This window comes from Etheostoma spectabile, chromosome 21, assembly GCF_008692095.1.
Source record: "Etheostoma spectabile isolate EspeVRDwgs_2016 chromosome 21, UIUC_Espe_1.0, whole genome shotgun sequence".
Taxonomy (NCBI): domain Eukaryota; kingdom Metazoa; phylum Chordata; class Actinopteri; order Perciformes; family Percidae; genus Etheostoma; species Etheostoma spectabile.
In genome coordinates, this window is record NC_045753.1 from 6,263,820 (window position 1) to 6,282,952 (window position 19,133).

A 19,133-nucleotide genomic window follows, 5' to 3' on the forward strand; every position below is an offset into this window, starting at 1 on the left:
GATGATATTAATGTAGAGATATTCCAGATGATAATAATGGCAGACTGGTCAGAGACCACTACATTCATGATTTCATTTTCTTGTTGCTTGTCCTTCTCTAATGAAGGGTAGGCTAGTTTGTGTTACTCCTTAATAAGTGGGCCTATTGTTTTTTGTTATAGCTTACATTGGTTTCATAACCTTCTCAATAAGTCTCCCATCCCTGGACCAATAACGTGGCCTATGTACAGCACGTATGTAGTGTGGTTTACATTCATCACACCGGGAACACCACTTGCTTCTTAATCTTTTTATTTTGGTGCGGTCACTTGTCAGAAGAATAAAAAAACATGAATATTGTTTTACATATATGTTCACAGCGTGTATTGAAGTCATTTACTTTTTTTTCTAGTTGTTGTCCCTTTCTGATTGTTCTGTATGAACATTAATTGTACAAAGAATTAGATATAGCTTATAGAGATTTGTGCGTGGTTGTAAAACATGTTCTCAAGTTGTAAAAAAGGGTTTGAAATTAAGCCTAAAGTCCGTAGGGTCCATTTCCCGAGGAATATTAGTTCCCTCTGCTCACTTTTGAGGCAAAGTAGATATTTTTAAACCCCCACACATTCAGTCGGGTCCGCTATGTCGGGCTTTTTCTCTCCGTTTGATAAGAGCCGTATTTCCCTTTTTCCATATTCTTCCCCTCCTCGTTACTTTCCATTCGAAGCTGCTGTCCATTGGGTGAAACATTTGGCGCATGCGTCTTCTCATCTCTGCATCAGTAAATCTGTGATAGGTATCGTGGTCTATTTAAGAAAGCCGTGAACGTGCACTTATCTCAGCTATCTACACCTGGCTTGACATAGCTCCACCTGTTTATCCTGGCTCGGCAAACGTGCAACCGATTAAGCCGGGATGAGCAGATCAAATCAAGCTGCGCTTTTTCACTTATCCTGGATATCTTTATTCTACTTTCGTGCAACAGGCCCCGGGAGATGCTTAGTAGGGCTAAGTATTGTTTGAATTCCAACAATGTCATAGTTGGTGTAGTCTATGTCTACTACCTTCTGGGATCGCTCTTAGCTGTGAGCACATTTTCATCTGTAATCTCTCACTGGTAGACGTTGCTGTAATTTCTACAGTTACCACAAAATGCCCAGTAAAATACCATAATTTTCTTTTCTGGTTCATTATTGTAATAAACATTGCATTATGGGTATTAACGTTTAATTTGCAGTGATTTACTGTTTATTTTGAATTTGCGGTGGTCTGCTGTAAAACAAAAGCAGTAGTGCACTGTAGTTGAATAAGAGACTTATAGAAATAAAATTGGTAGTTAATGTTAAAGAAGCATAGAAATTAAATGTAAAAAATTGTATATCTCTATAAAATGGAAGATATTTTATTTGTTATACCTTTAGCAGTGAAGGTAATTTAATAGTTTAATAATTATTAAATTACCTTCAAGTTCATTAATTTAATAATGAACTTTGGCAAGAGGAATTTTTTTCAGTAGTGTAAATAATTTATAGAGAAATGTAGAGAGAAACAATACATGGATTACGATATAAATGCTTGACCGCTAGATTTGAACTCTGACCTCACGACTTCAAAGGAGTAGCTGGTAGATATTTCAAAGGAGTAGCGGCTTGGTGTGCGCGCGCCAGAATCCAGTCACACACACTCCTCAACGAGAGCTGGAGCAGTGTTAAGGTAAGACCAATATTTGCTAATTCTGTTACATTAAAATCTCTGCTGACAAGCCTTTGCACGCTGCGACGTTAGGTTAACGGCCTTGTCATAGCTAGCTTGGCAAGAGAAATCTGTTATTAACTAGTTTTGTTTCCCACAGAAGGAAAACAAGCTAACATGCCATTTTGAGGATTAGCTATATACTTTCGGTAAAGTTAACACAACTCTTTTTTTACACACGCTTTTCGGTAGCCTACGTCTTTTCACTTGTCAGACCACCATTATATTTTAAGATTAATTCAAATGCAAGCCATGTTCTGGAAGTTTAAGGCCAGTAACTGCTAGCTTTTTAGCTTGCTTTTGCTGCATTTTGGCTAACATTACCTCCGCTTAATGCTAGCAAATGTTGAGTCTGTCGGTTGGTTTTAGCACGAGTAAGCAACATGTATTACCGCGTTTATATTAACCTAACATTAGTGGGGGTAAAGGTAACATCAAACCGTTACCTCTGCAGTCGCCCATCAAGTTTAAATAGCATCTAATGTCATCAGAAAACACACATTCTATAAGTTATGTCGAGTGACAGGGAAAGCTTCTTTAAGTAACGTTAATGGGAGGATGGTAAGGAAAACTAATCTGGGTATTTTCTTTTAGCTGCAATAGACGTGCTAAATTGAATAACGTTAGCTGGTAAATGTTAAGTTGGCCACTTAAAACCATCATGTTGTCCAGCAAAGATTAGCCTCAGGGCCCAACCTTACGGTAGTATTATCGCTTTCTGTAATGTGATATTTCATTGAATTAATCCTTTTTTAGTTCATGACCTAAGCTAAAGATTGTATAACTGAAAGAATATGGTGTTAGTAGTTGAGTGTACTGCTACCATGGTTTATGGGGGAAAAGAAAAGTAAAATGTATTTATTTTCCTAGCCGCTTAACCCTAAAGATCATTAGACAAGTGATTTAAGGATTCTTTATAATAGTGTAGTACTTCTCCCCCCCCCCCCCCCCACACACACACACAGGAGCACATGGTCCCTCATCGCTTGCTGAGCCACAAGGACACAAATTTCAACATTGCAACCTATCTACAAACTGACTTTTGCAGGTATGTAGAGGGGTACGTTTTGCAACCTGTGTACTTCAGAATAAGGAACGTTCTGTAGACATGTGAACAGATATCAGCATGTGGTTTGCTATGTGGAAATGACCAATGTCCAGCTTCTTTCACAAATTTCACTAAGTTTAAATCCCATATGCACAGGAACCATAAACAGTAACAGATTAAAAAACAAACTCAGTAGTAAAGTAAAGTTCAGTAGTACCCTTGGTTGTAAAGTTAAAGGATATTCCTTTGTGGTTGATAATTTCTCAGCTTTGTGCGCTCACTTGAAAATTCACATCAGAGATGGAAGGAAAATGTGCTGCCCCTTCGATAAGTGCAGCTAATATTTCAGAGTCCATGGACAACAGATATCCACTGCGTACTGACAACATTTGGAAAGGATCCGTACGAAGATAGACCTTTTTGTTAAAGAGTCAGCCCCGAAATCATCATCACCAAACCCATCAGAGTCCGGTGGGTGAAGCAATAGCAATTTTAGGAATGTTTTTATATTTTGAAAAAGGATCTTACTCAACTTATTCCACAGAATAAATGTGGACCTCTGTAGGAATCCTTTCCATAAAGTTATCAGAGATTTTCAAAGATTGTGGTCACTTAGACACAAGAACAGGAAAGTAGGGTCCAGATTAAAAAAAATAGTTAACCTTTAATTCATTTTATTTTTTTATTTTTATTTTTTTAACATTTTTTAGCCGTACTAGGGCCAACAGACCGCATAAGAAAGTAGAAAGACCTTTTGAATTATCTGGGGAGGAAAAACCCTGTAAAACTACTAATACTTGTGACTGTGTGTTATTTCTTATGCTGTTGTATTCTGCTTTTGCACAAGTCTTAAGTCCGTTAACAGTTTAGAGAAGATAAACTCATGACCATTTCTCTGCTTCTCTTACAGTCCAGTACGGTCCACCCCACCAGAGCACCAATACACTTGTCTGGTTGGAGGCTCCATCCGGGCCTCTCTGTCCACCTTCCAGCAGCTGTGGATCATCAAGCCGGAGTACCATGGGATGGCCTCATCATTGTCCATCACAAATGCTTCTTAACAGGCTGTTCCTTTGTCCCCTTCCCAACCAAACGCCCAACAACTTCAGCTCTGTGGTAAACAACCACATTGATTTTTCATACATACTCGGAATTTCAAAAAAGACAAAGAAAAAAACTTCTAAGATAAAGAATTAACTGATGTTTTGGCTAGATTATTCAGTGTTCTGCAGTTGCATCTGGGGAGTTAGAAAATGTACATTTTTCTTAGTTTGGCGCTGTACTCCGTGTACTTGTCAGACTGACTCCTCCTCACCAGTGTCCCCATGCTGATGTCACCTTTGACTAAGTCCTCAGCCACAATAGTGTGCGTCTTTCTCCTCTCCAGGTAACGCAGGAACAGAGGCCGGTTCCTCCTCTTTATCACTTTGTCTTTCTCTTTTTCCTTCTCCTTCTCACCCCTCCCAGCCTCACTGATATCCATAGCAAGTTTTCTTAGTCAATTCAAATGGTAACTGCATTGCTCAGACATGTATTCATCTCTGAATGCTGCCCAATGTTTGGCGCATATTTAAACATGGTTGTAGCATCGCTTGTATGTAAAAAAAATTCTGTTTCTTTCAGACTTAAAAATATCTTGGTCCTGAAATTTGTACGTGTATAATACGAAAATAAAAATGTAATACTTTTGTACATGGACTAAAGTCAATTATTTGTAATTTATTAAATACAATAGCATTTATGGAAAATATCTTAGTTTGTACGGCTAATGCCAAATTGTGTAATATACTGTGAATCACAATTACAGTAAAAGTATAATACAGCAAAACAATTACAGCATCATTTAGCAGATTGTAATTAGAGTATGATTAAGGGTAAAGGTATTATACTACTGTAAAACTGATTCACAGTAAGGGTATTATGCTACTGTAAAACTAAGGTACAGTAAGGGTATTATACTGCAAAACATGTACAGTTATAGTACTGTAATGGGGTAGGTATACAAATATACAATAAAACGTCTAACAGTGTAGGAACCAACGTATGGTGGTAGACTGTTAGCTGAAGAGATGCCAGTTTGCCTCCTGGGCACTTCCAAGGTGCTCTTGAGCAAGGCACTAAACCCAAACTGCTTGTAGTGCCTGTCCATTGTCAGCTGCAGCCCCCTCACTCTTACATCTCTCTCTTTTGTGCATGTATAGGTACAGAGCATGTGTGTGTATTTCAGGCCTGTGTTTAATGTGTATTCCAACAGAGTGGAAACATTGTAATTTCCCTTACGGGATTAATAAAGTATCTATTATTATTATTAGTTAGTATACACCAGCATAACATGTTGCACAAACAGTACAGTCCAAACCACGTCCACCAGCGCTAGCATACTCTAATTGTTTTTTTCCTGGTATCAAACCATCTGTTTAAATGTGTGTCTTTTGTATTTGTCCACAGGCTGACATATACCAGAAGAAACATCTTGACATCTCATACACTTTACTGACATCCTTACGTAAGTAGGCAACTTTTTCCAGTTTACCGTCATTATTTATCTGTTCTTTCTCTATTTCCTTCCACTTCTACAACCTCTCTCAGCCTGCATTTGAATCACAGGGTAATGGATGGAGTGAAAAATGAACCATGCTGCTCACTGTAGCCCTACTTTAATTTTGATACATTTATGTTTCTATTCTTTAAAACACACTTGTAATCTAATGAAGTATGCTATAACTGGGGTATAACTGCAGAAAATGAACTATATGTGTTACCTCTGTTTCCCAGTAGTGTTAAATTACGTCGTAGCGACAGAAGGCTTTTGTAGGTTTTACTCAGAAGGCGGCTTTACATTTTATAAATATGTTGGAACCATATGCTGTTGTCAGATTCTCTTAAATCTTTGGATTCCTGCCAACTTTAAAGTGGTGGTTCTGTGCAGTGTGACTGTGGCCTTCAGGGGGGGTTCCCAGTCAAAAAGAGCTATGGAGCTGTCTTCCTCTATGAGACCCTTGCATTTGCTAAGTGTTAGGACAATGATGTTTTTCACAATTCTGTCTGGTTTTTAAATACTGCTAATTTGCAGTTTGTTTTATCCACATATTGAGGAAACGGTTTCCTCATTGTCATCAATGTACCGTGGCAAAAAACATACTTCTGTATTACATTGTCTATTTAGTTAAGGAAACTCAAAGCATGACCCAAATGACTCAGCTAATGGAACTTTAGATAACATTCCCCTCCACTCTTTGGTTTTAATAATAAGTGAATGATAATTACATACAACTGTGTGAGGCCATTGCACTTGGGATTAAGATGATAGTCAGTTGAAATGTTTCTGCTCAGAAAAGTCCAGCTTCCTTGGCTATAGGCTACCCCATAGCAGCACGGTTCACATAAGTTTACTTTAACAAAGAACAATTTAGGTGTTTGCTTTTAACTCTGCTTTTTAATAGAATGTTTTACTTTGGGTCAAGCAATATCATTTGGATAAAATAATGCATTTTTCCCTCTGAGGTGTTTTTTTTGTGGTGCAGGAACAGCACTAAAAGAAATCCTGTAAGAATGCCGCTGGCCTTGACAATTTAACAGCTCTCCGACTAATTTATTTTTCAACACCAAGCATGTTTTTTGATAACTTTTTTTTTTATTTGACTCACCTTGAAATGAATAGCCTTTCCTTCATTAGTGAGAATAAAACATGTATGGTTTTACTGAATATAGCCTAAGGTCACAATACTCCAAACTCTATAATTTGAGTGTGGTGTGTGTGTGTGGTGTTGTGTGTGTGTGTGTGTGTGTGTGTGTGTGTGGTGTGTGTGTGTGTGTGGTGGTGTGTGTGTGTGTGTGTGTGTGTGTGTTGTGTGTGTGTGTGTGTGGTGTTGTGTGGCGGTCAAAAGGAAATAGAGAAATACGGTACGGACTCATATGTACTGTGGGTAGGGCTGCATGATTATGGCCAAAATGATAATCACGATTATTTTGATCAATATTGGATCACGATTATTTGTTGAATTCAACTAAAACTAATTTTATTGTCACATAGGCTGTTTATAACTGCTTTCACATCCATGTTATGTTACATTCTTCTTTTGTTGAAATTGTATAGACATAGAGCTGCAACACATGTAAATGAAAAGGAGCGATCTGAAATAAACAGCATAGGATATATTTGTTTCCCAAATGCATTTCTGAGAAATCTCCTTCACTTGTTTTCAACAATAACTGATTAAAAGAGCTAGGGAGAGAGAGGGAGTGCGATGGACATACTCACAGAGAGACAGCTGATCATTATGAATGGGTCCAGCACGGGTCGAATGGCGGATACACACGTGTGTATGAAATGTCTGTATTGTCGCTGCGCTGCATTTTTATGAACTATGATATTCTGGCCATGGGTCACATCTCTGGCCCAGGTCCAGCAGCCGCCGTCTCACACGCTGTTACTCTACAAACTGAAGTTAGTTGCATTCAAGAACTTCTTCCGTGTTTTTTGCCGTGGCGGGAGCAATAGCAGGGTTACCCGCGGAAACACTGGTACAAATACAGGTTTGCCTCTCATACTTATAATATGTACAGCTGTGTTAATAAAAAATTAAAACAGTAGACAAATGTCATAATTGTGGACCAGCGCTGTGTGGCGGGGCTGCGCGGAGAGTAAGAGGAGAGTAGGGAGATCCAAACACAGGCACGGCTTTACAGAAGAAATGGGTCATGTAACGCAAAATTAAACCATATCGATATAAACAACATCGCAGCGGATGCGAGGACATTAGCATCAGGTTAATTAGGGCTGGAACAATACACCAAACCCAGGGTTCGGTTTGTATCATGATTTTTAATTTTGATTCAATTTATTACTTTTCCCCGGGGGGGAAAACATGGCATTGTTTTGTCATTGATTATATCCCACTTTGCAACGTAATTATACAACAGATACCTTATAAATTGATTGATTTCAATATTGATTGATCCAACACCAAAGATTATTTTGTACCTTAAAATAATGTTTCCATATTTGTTTCAGTGGTTCATTAACTCGTTGGAATGAGACACGAGAATAATGGTAATGGTAACAGTATTGGACAGTTCCGCTCCCAACCTGTAGGGGGGGTTGAAGAGGAAAATTGCTTTGGTGCCTATTGTAAAGGTTCTGGTTGACATGGAAGTAGCTAATGCTAGGTCTTTAACGTTAGCTAATTCTTGGTGGGTAATATAAGATTACAATATTGTCCAAAACGCTCAGTTATATTAAGTATGATTGTTTTGACCACGGTTAACAACTCTGGGCTAGCTAACCCACAAATTCATCAGTAATGTTAACTGTATAACCTGCCTAGCAACGGAAATGCTGGCAACGCTAGCAACGGGAACGCTGGCAACGGGAACGCTGGTGAAATTGACGCCGCGCCGTCTGGCTTGATTGTTTTCGGTGATTTTGCTTTTTTTTGCGTTTTCCTCACGAGGACGTCGATGGTTTTGGTTGATGTTTGTCCTTGGTTGGGGTTGCATGTGGCGACGCATTTTTTGTCTTCTCTCCACCGTGTTTTGTTTTTGTTTGGTGTTGGAGACTGACATGACGGAGACCGTTGGGTGGACGCTGGCGCAGCTTGCTGCTCGCCGTGCTCGGCTGTTGACCTGCTCCGGACATCGCCTTCCGGCCCCGCCGGAGATGCCTCCGCCGAGGGTCCCGCCGGAGTTTCCGCTGCGGCAGCTCAACAGGAGTGAAGACCATCTGGTCCAGCTCTCGTCGCCCACCACGCTCTACCAACCGGGCTGTTGACCACAGCGTGTTAGGCCGCCTAGCCCGGTCGGCTAGCACTGCCACCAGCTGTGACATCTTCTATCTCAACTTCGCTCTGCTCAACATCCGCTCACTGACACGCAAGGGACAACTCATCCAGGACTTCATCCCCGATCGTGGGCTTGACTTTCTCTGTTTAACCGAGACATGGCAACAGCCCAACTTTTCTGAACTCAACGAATCCACTCCTAGTGGATTTGTTTACATCGGTCAACCCCGTGGCTCTGGCCGGGGAAGAGGTCTCGCGGTAGATTATTGCTAAATTGAAGGTCTCGCCGGTGTCTGTCCCTGTCTCCAACTCCTCTGAATCTGCTGTCTGCAAGTTGTCTGGTCCCACTCCAACCATCATTGCTGCTGTCTACCGCCCCCTAAACCCAATAGTGTAGCTGTATTTGTTTTGTTTTGCTGTATAGTATTTGTCTTGCTGTTGTATAGTATTGGTTTTGTTTTGCTGTATAGTATTTGTTTTGCTGTTGTATAGTATTTGTTTTGTTTTGCTGTATAGTATTTGTTTTGCTGTTGTATAGTATTTGTTTTGCTGTTTTATTAAGTATAGTATTTGTTTTGCTGTTTTTTTATATATGAATTCCCTGTGCGGTGTCCTTAAGGGGCCAAGAAAGGCGCCTTTAAATAAAATGTATTATTATTATTATTATTATTATTGTATAGCTAGACGATTAATCTAATGGTAATTTAGCTAGCTAGCAAACCCCTGTTTGTCTGCCTGCCTCAGTCTCCCGGCGCTGCAAGGCTTCAGTTGGGATGAGAGCTGAAAACAGCCCCAGGGACACATCCAGTCAGCCCCCAGCCAGCTAGCAGCCAGCCCGGTCAGCACTTAACTCTGGTGCTAAGGATGCTAACGACAGTTTACTGAACTGTCAGGAAACAGACCCAGGCACCCGAGTCAGAACAGCGGGCATTCGTAACGTTACATCTCCGTTAGCGTTAGCCCCCCCCCCCCTTAGCTTTTATTCGTCTTTCCAGTTAGCTATTTACCAGACAAAACGGATAAGGCCTCAACAGGACTAATAGTATTTTAAAGATATGCTAGTATTGGACCTGGACAAGAAGGATAACTCTGGGAGTTGAAGGGGTGTGTCGCAATTCTGCCTTCTCACACAGGTTCGTGGAGTGGAGTTTTGCAATTTTGGTTTTAATTTGCATATCGTTACAGCCCTAATGTTCAACATATTTTGTGGACTACATCTGGAATATTGGGCATGAAAGGATATAATGTAATATGATTACTTTATTGGTTGTTTCTGGTCTGTTTTTGGTGAACTCCATGCAGACCAAACAACCAGACTGAGACTGCTTAAAAAGCATTTTTGTCCGCGATAACACACTCCAACTATCTTTCCCAACCCAACCCACTCTGAAGTACGGTACAGGGTTGCTGTGTCATTTTTATTTTTATTTATTTTATTTTTTATAATCTTTTTTTGATAACATAAGGTCCAGTGTCCAAAATCTTCTTTTTGACTAACTGGGGAGATGAAAAAGTCTACCTGCTAAGCATATGTTACACTGGCCAAATATCAAATTGTGTTGTTTGTTTTTGTTGTAACTTAGCCTATATAACAAAACTTTCTGTTTGGGGTTGCAAGTCCAGCTGGAAGGAATGTCAATGTTTAACAATATTATTAATAATTATTAAAATAAAAAGGTATTTAAAAACATTTTTGCATAAATAAAGGTAAATAGGCTATACAATCTATTTCTCAAGTTGTTAATCAGCTTTTTAATCCTATGAGCCCGAGCTTGTCATATATGACAAAAAACGGCATCTTTGATGACTTAATTATTTTATAATAAGTAAAAACATACCGTTTTTTGCAGGTAAAAGCTAACACTCGCTTTGTTCCGCTGATGTCTTTGGGCCCTGACACACAAACCTGACAGCTGACCATTGGCAGAAAATGCAGTAGGACTGACAGACTGCCTTTGACGGGAAGACAACACAAGGGCTAGTGGAAGTTGTGCTTTAAGGTCTTTTTTTTCTACTTGATGACTGGCGGGGTTAATTGGCCGTCTTGCACACAGAATATGCCAGCAGACACACCACTGCCAACCTCATAGCTGGATGCAGTGGAGACAGGCACAGACATAAACGCAGAGGCCGCTGTGGACTTGTGTCAGTCCCGCAAGCGGTTTTATGAAAGTGGTTGCATGGTTCCATGACAACACAAGGAACATCAGTTGGTAAAAGCCTGCAGATAAACTGAGACACCTTTGCCTGCTTAACGGTTAAGGATCGCTTAACATTTCATTGTGCTTTCTTTCGGAAGGCTGGCTGGCTCATGCCAATACTGGATAATTAATTATGCTAAGGTCAACGCTAGCAATCAGTAAACAGAAGTAAAGTGGTGGCTCTCGTTTTGGTGTGTGCGTTGTTCTGTCTGTGAATGTTTGTGTGTGTCAGCTCGCCACTGCGAAGCTCTGACGTGCAGAGGAACAGAGGAAAGTAGCTGCAGCTTCACCAAAATAAAGACTGAAAAACTGAACTATTTTGGTACAAACATGTATTCATATGTGGCGGATCGTCCTCTGAGATTTACTCACAAAACCAAAAAATTTACCTGCATTTGGCTCCTGGTGATAGTTACTTTTAGATTGTGATGAGCAGATGTGCATATGACAAGCATTAACTACTCTGTGACACCATAGAGGATAAATAATACCATACAATAAATTTCAGCGTGACTTAATGACTCATGACTTGATTTGTTCTCCGTGGGTCCATGTGGCACTGATGATGCAGGGTGACATCGATACAACTTTCTGATGAATGAGGTACGTGTCTGTCCATATGTCAACATGTGAATGTGAACACAAACTGGATTTGAACTTAAAGGAAACGATATTTCACTTTTTCTTGGTTCTTGAAAGGGATAGTAGATTCTCTAGTGTCCATAAAACAAAATATACAACCTATTTTGCTCAAAGCACAGAGTTTATAATGACCTATAAGAGCACAGCGCTGCAGTGTGTGTTGAAGATATGATAAGCCTGTCCAGCTGTCATAGTCATGGAGCAATGGGATTGTGTCTGCTATCTTCCTGCGACACTTTTCCTTGTCAGAAACCCATCTGTGATAAGCACAGAGCAGGTTGGCTGCATCACTGTGGCTTTCCTACTTCTGCACTGTTAAAAGCATGGCTTACATACAGGGACAGTGCCAAGTGTGTACCATTGCACACTAACTCTTTTGGTGTTATACAGATAAAGACAACAGCACCCTGACAGTTCTACATAGGACCTTAAAATAAGGTACTAGGGCTGCAAAATTAATCAAAGTTAAATCACGATCACAATTTTGGCTTCCCACAATCAAATTTGCGTAATTGAGCGATTGTTTTTTTTTTTTTTTTTTTAGGAGCGTCATTTCATAGAATGCTCAGTTTTTTTTTTTTTTTTTTACAAAGCCAATCTACCGCTCCATACACAACTGTCTGATTATGAGCCAGTCAGAGTTGTTCCCTTCACCGCTTAGTTTAGTTTCTAGAGATAGACAGTCATAGAGGATAGAGTAACGTGAGGAAAACTCAACAGATAGCAATCGGTTATACGTTGGTTTCAAGGTTTACCAGTTTACTAGTAAAAGCAACATTTTGTCCCATCTGTGTTGTTTTTCAGACAGCAGCAGTGACCATTGCTAGTTGGTGGTAGTAAGTGTGTGTTAGCTCACAGGGCTCGAGGGCGCGAGTAATATTTTTCGTCTAGGTCGCATCCGCTGCCTCTCCACAAACGGAGCAATGTTGTTTATATTGATATGGTTTAATTTTACGTTACATGACCCATTTTTTCTGTAAAACGTGCCTGGGTTTGGCTCTCTCCTCTTACTCTCTCTCCTCTTACTCTCTCCCCAGCAACAGAGACAGAGCGGCAACAGCGCTGGTCCACACTGACATTTGTCTACAGTTTTAATTGTTATTAACACAGCTGTATATTGTTAATCATGAGAGACAAACCTGTATTTGTACCAGTGTTTCCGCTGGTAACTCTGCTATCGCGGCGACCGTGGCGAAAAACACAGAAGTTATTGAATGCAACTAACTTCAGTTCGTAGAGTATAGCGTGTGAGACGGAATCTGCTGGACCCATTCATAATGAGTCAGCCGTCTCTCTGTGAGTGCGTCCATCGCACTCCCCCTCTCTCCCTAGCTCTTTTAATCAGTTATTGTTGAAAACAAGTGAAGGAGTTTTCACAGAGATACTTTTTTTTTTTAATATATCCTAGGTTATTTATTTCAGATAATTTTCATTTACATGTGTTTGAGCTGTATGTATGTACAACATAAGACTTCACCAATAAGAATGTAGCATAATATGGATGTGAAAGCAGTTATAAAAAGCCTATGTGACTATAGAATTTGTTTTGGTTAAAATCAACAAATAATTGTAATAATAATCATGATCACAATATTGATCAAAATAAAAATGATTATCATTTTGGCCATAATTGTGCAGCGTTACCAAGCACGGTCCAAGTTAACATCAGTAGTGTTAGTAGTATATGTTTGGGTCTTCTTCAGGTTAACCATTGTTCATGATTTACCAAATTAGAGAACTTAATTAGAGTTAACTCGTTAAGCGTCTGTATATCAGTTCTATTTAACGCTGACCAGGGATGGGGATTGTTAATTTTTTATTGATACCATTCTCGAGACTGCTTAACAATCCAAGTCTTGGGCACCCACATAGCTCAGTTGGTAGAGTGGGTGCCCATATATTGAGGTGCTTTCCTCAACGCAGTTGGCCCAGGTTTGACTCTGACCTGCAGTCCTTTGCTGAATGTCATTACCCATCTCTCTCTCTTGTCATGTCTTCAGCTGTCCTATCAATAAAGGCCTAAAAATGATCTTTAAAAAAAAAAATGTGTGTCTTTAGTGATACTTTTCAATTATTTGGTGGAAAAACGAGACAACAAATTCTTAACATTAACAGAAGTATTATCGCTTTCTTCTGCAATGACGGTCCATTGGTTGACAAGACGTAAACAAGCTATTGATTGGCATCATGTGAAAAGCTAAATGGCGGTTAGCATCAAAGCTAGTGGCGACAATCTACGTCAATCTTGGACGTAATCTTGAATTTATTGCACATAGACCCCGAGAAACGGTGGTTGTCCAGGCTGGATACCTTCTGTAAGGGCTATGAAGACACCTACAAGCCCTGACACACCAACCGTCTGGCGAGGTCGGTGACTCGCCGTCATCCGTCAGAGGTGCCGTCGACTTTCATTTTGGCTGACCTGACATGCGCGGTTGGAAGGCAGCCCTGCCAGCAGTCAGACTCAAATGACCAATCTGATAGGTGGAGTGCTAACCCAGAAGTGACTAGCGGGAATGCGCGAATAGAGTCTCCCAAAATCTGAAATTTTAAACTGACCTTTTGTTGATCTGAAATAAAGACAGCTGCATGGACTAATAGGCATTTCATAGACCCATGTGACATGTTTGTGCAATTAGCTGCTGTCGGTAGTCTGCATCACTTCGGTGTGTTCCGAGGCACTTTTTCTGGCCAACTCGGGTAGGCAGTCAGTCCAACTGCCTTTTCTGCCAAGGATCAGTCGTCGTGTTTGTGTGTCAGGGCCCAAAGACATCAACGGAACAGAGCGAGTGTTAGCTTTTACCTGCAAAAAATTTTATGTTTCTACTTGTTATGAAATTATTAAGTCATGAATGAATCAAAGATGCTGTTTTTTGTCATATATGACAAGCTCGGGCTCATAAGATTAAAAAGCTGATTAAGCAGCCCACAGAGATAGCCCGTCCCACTGTTTTGAATGATGTGCGTTTGGGAGTCTCTACCTATTGTCTTTACGCACACACTGTGCTCGTAAATAATTTTTCCAGTTTATGCACACCAACATAACATTGTGTGATCCACTAGTCTTGATAGCCGTATCGATAAGTTCTGACCTTATTGATTTTCAGGTTTTAAGAAATTTGAAATCGGGTCCTTAAAGGAACCGGGTCTCTAGACCTATCCCTACCTTTGACCCTTATCAACTAAGCGCTTGATGCATGGGGATTGAGAGGAATGCACTTGGAACTGTCAGATCTCAATGCAGATTTTGGCACTGTGGGGCTCAGGCAGTGTGTCAATATCCCTGAGTCAGACGTGGATTTTTCTGCGTTTTCTTTCGTTTTCTTTTTTGGGTCCTATTTTTTTTTGCCTCCCTTGGCCAGATAATAAGTCAATTTAAATGTATTGTCAATGTTGTTTAGCCTCAAAATGTAGCACAATTGACAGTTTTACATAACTGCCTTAACTATATAAAATAGCATGGCAGATAATTTCTTTATGCTAACACAAGTTCTTTCTACCCCAGCCAGCCCTGTCCCCAAGGCTGCTTTTAAGTGGTCCAAAATGCTGCTGTTATTAAAAAGTCTCCTCTAAAAAGTCTCATGTGACGCCGGTCTTCCATGGAGCGAGAACAGTGTCAGTAAAATTATGCATTGAAAAAGAAAAAAAATGGCACTCACTGAAAAATAAGTAGGGTGTTGACAATTTCTTATTTTGATATTTCATGCATCCAAATTCTTCATGTCTCTACACTGGCTCACCATCAAATTCAAAATGTATCTCAAGACTCTTGTGATCACTTTTAGAACCCTGCATGGTCAGACACACGCCTACAGTATATCAAGATCAGATCCTCTCCATCCTTATTTCACTAGTAGCTTTCCGGGTGTGTTGGTTGTCCTCACTCCAGGCGATATGGAGAAAATCAAATATCACAATATTTTTGACCAAATACCTTGATATCGATACCGCAACGATATTGTAGTGTTGACTATTGGTGCTTTTACAGAATATTTACACAATGAGATTTTTGATAAATAATCATCAGTAATGTGGTAAAGGGGCTGGCTAGTCCATACAGCAATGTGGGACTGAAGAAAAACCTGCTCTGGTTTATTTGCATTTCTTTAAACCAATCACAATCATCTTAGGCGGTGCTAAGCTAAGCCCCTGAAAAATAGCCTCGGTAAGAAACATGTTTGGGGGGAACATGTGTACGTTAAAAAATAGTTTTAGTCATCAACAGAAAGCTCAGATTGGGCAGATAGTCTAGCTGGCTGTCTGGATTTACCCTGCAGAGACATGAGGAGCAGTTAACCATATTCCCTAATTAACCAAACAGAGTTTAAAATTGCAACAGAAACAAATGGAATGTAACAGGACATCCAAAAACGGACACCGAAAAGAGTGCGGAATGTCCGGCAGAAGGAGAGCAATCCCAGAAGTGGAATGTTTTGGATATACAGTCCCTGACAAAAGTCTTGTCGCTAGTGTACAAATTGACCTGAAGTGCCGCTGAAATATATTTCTTATCAAAATTTATTTACAAGAAATGGCTCATTTTAATCCCAACAGTTTCTGTAATAATGTTTCAGTGCAAAAAGAAACTGTCAAAAAGTATTCTAATATTCACAGCTTGGTAAAGCCCATTGAGTCAATTTTTGCAAAGACAAAAGTGTTGTCGCCTTGTCATATGAGCTTCACCTGGGACTAATAATGGATCCATTAGGTCTCAGGTGTGTATAAAAACAACCCCAGTACACTAGACCTTCACATCAACTGCAACTAGACATCTGCAAACATGAAAAGATTCACCCTGAGACTAAAGTTTTGATTATCAAGAGGCTGAAGACCAGATCCACTGCTGATGTGGCAGACACCTTCAATGTGTCTCAGCGTCAAGTACAGAGGATTAAAAAAACATTTGAAGACACTGGAGATATTTTTGACAAGCCCAGGTCAGGCAGACCCCGCAAGACAACTGCTCGAGAGGACCGTTTGTTGGCTCGAAAATCCAAGGCCAGCCCATTTTCCACTGCAGCAGAGCTCCACCAGACCTGGTCCCCTGAAGTCCCTGTGTCAACCAGAACGGTTTGTCGGATTCTGTCTCGAAATGCTCTCCATGGTCGAATCAGTGCCCAGAAGCCAGCCCTAAACAAAAGACAATTGGAAAAACTGTGTGGCATTTGCCAAGGCCCACAGCCTGCTAAAAGGATGGACGCTGGAGAAGTGGAAGAAAGTGGATTTTTCAGATAAATCTTCTGTTGAATTACACCACAGTTTCTGCAAATATTGCAGGAGACCTACTGGAGATCGCATGGATCCAAGTTTTACCCAGAAAACAGTGAAGTTTGGTGGCGGAAAAATCATGGTCTGGGGTTACATCCAGTATGGGGGTATGCGAGAGATCTACAGGGTGGAAGGCAACATCAATAGTCTCAAATACCAAGAAATCTTAGCTACCTCTTATATTCCCAACCATAAAAGAGGCCAAATTCTCCAGCAGGATGGTGCTCCAGCGCATACTTCCATCTCCACTTCAAAGTTCCTCAAGGCGAAGAAGATCAAGATGCTCCAGGATTGGCCGGCCCAGTCACCAGACATGAACATCATTGAGCATATGTGGGGTAGGATGAAAGAGGAAGCATGCAAGACCAAACCAAAGAATATTGATGAACTCTGGGAGGCATGCAAGACTGCTTTCCTGGCTATTCCTGATGACTTCATCAATACATTGTATGAATCCTTGCCAAACCGCAGGGATGCAGTCCTTCAAGCTCATGGAAGTCATACAAGATATTAAATTTGGATCTCACAGCACCACTATTTAATTTGCTGACATATTTTAGTATTTGTAGTAAATTTGTTCAATTTATGTATAGGCGACAAAACTTTTGTCTTGTTTAAATAATAAATCTTTTTTTAGTGAAACTAATTTATTTCAGTGCATTGAACATCATTTGGGAGGGTTTTAGCTTTTCATATGAGCTATTTCTTACACCAATTGATTAATTAAAAGTCAGGTTAATAGCAGGTGTTTCTACAAAATAAATAAGCGACAAGACTTTTGTCAGGGACTGTACAGTAGACTATATAAAATATAAAGTGCTTTTCCATTCAAAACATGCCTTGCTTTCCCCACCACTTCAAGTGCTATATTTGCTTTAACATTTTTAATATGAGTTTCCTGCAAATTTTATGACCAAGAATCCCACCCAGATATGTACTTTCATACACCTTCTATTTCATAAATAAGTACTTTTTCTTGTTTAGAGGTTTACAAACAGCATGGTTGGATTAATCTAAATTTTTAAAGTCAATTTAGTCCAACTACTTTTTTAGCTTACTCATTTCTCGCCACCACTTCCAAAATCTGCTGCAAGTGTTCCATTTCCATCCTTCTCCCTGTGCTCTCTGTTGTGCTGGTACCAGTTATTAAAGATAAAATAGGGAAGCTGAACTGCTCAGATAATTACAGGCCAATAGCTCTGGCCAGTGTTATGTCCAAAGTTCTGGAGACAGTTTTATTGTGTAGACTAGAGAGGTATGTTCTGTCTATTAATAACCAATTTGGTTTTAAACGGAAGCATGGTACTGATTTCTGTATTTTTGCATTAAAAGAAACTTTAGCTAAATATAATAGGCAACATTCCACAATGTTCTTATGCTTCTTTGATGATTCTGAAGCATTTGATTGGGTTAATCATGAGAAATTATTTTAAAATTGTGTAAAAGTGGGGTCCCTGGTTTTTATAATTAGAATCTTGGTGTATTGGTACTCACATCAGAGGAAAGAGCGTCGGATGGGTTCTATGTACAAATCTACCGATTGGTGAGTCAGAAACTGTTTTGGGCTTAGTGTGATTTAACTAATGCTGCTAGCCATTTGCCTTCATATTCAGTTGAGCAGTGTGTGTTTTCATTGTTGCTGACTGTGACTGACAAACATAAATTGTCCGCTGTGCAATAATTCGAACAAAGATGGTTTCATAACTTGCATTCTGATGCTGTACATTAACTTGTGTGTGTGAGAGAGAGAGAGAGAGAGAGAGAGAGAGAGAGAGAGAAAAAATTTGTCTGAAATCGTAACTTTGCGGGAGCACAACTGTCATTGCGGTCTTCAAATCAGTTGGTTTTAGAAGTCCCAAGGTCCAGGTATAAACGGTGTGGTGATCAGGCTTTTGCATTTGCTGCCCCGAGACTCAGGAACAAGTTACCCCCCGATGTTCGCACTGTTACAGATGTCGCTCTTTTTAGGTCCAAACTCAAAACCTATCTGTTTAGTCTGGTTTTTAATACGTAGCAGTGGTGGGACAGTTTAATTCTTTTGTTTCTTTGAGACCTTTTCTGATTTGACTTATTCTGTTAAGCACTTTGGACCCTGCTGGTTGCTGTCAAGTGTTACATAAATACATTTAGATTGATTTAGATTGATTGGAAATGTCTTGCTATCGACTGTGCGTGTGTGCCGCGCTTGTGTGTAACGTGTAGCCTACCGTTTTGATTGAGTATTAGCCTAAACAATAAATTAGGTAATCTGGCTTTCATAACTCAGTGCTTAGCCTCTTACTGACATCACCGCACTTCACTGGTAGCTACATCCCTAAAGCCTACCAATATTCCTGCATTATATATAATGACTCATTTCCACATAGCTTTCATTGACTGTACTTAACAATCTTTCGGTACCAGGTAAATGTTTAGATTTCCCTTTTTCACTGCAGATAGTACCCGGTCAATGTAGATGGGACT

At 40.0% G+C, this 19,133-nt stretch overlaps 1 protein-coding gene across 6 annotated transcripts in view; it reads left to right on the forward strand.

Annotated features, from left to right (window-relative positions):
* The window catches only part of LOC116671533 (RNA binding protein fox-1 homolog 3-like), a 751,379-nt gene that overhangs the window by 203,364 nt on the left and 528,882 nt on the right, over positions 1–19,133 (forward strand). For all 6 annotated transcript variants that reach the window (XM_032502899.1, XM_032502901.1, XM_032502896.1 and 3 more), the window contains exon 3: positions 5,228–5,285. The gene's annotated coding sequence lies outside the window, so the exon portion shown is untranslated. The remainder of the gene's footprint in view (positions 1–5,227; positions 5,286–19,133) is intronic.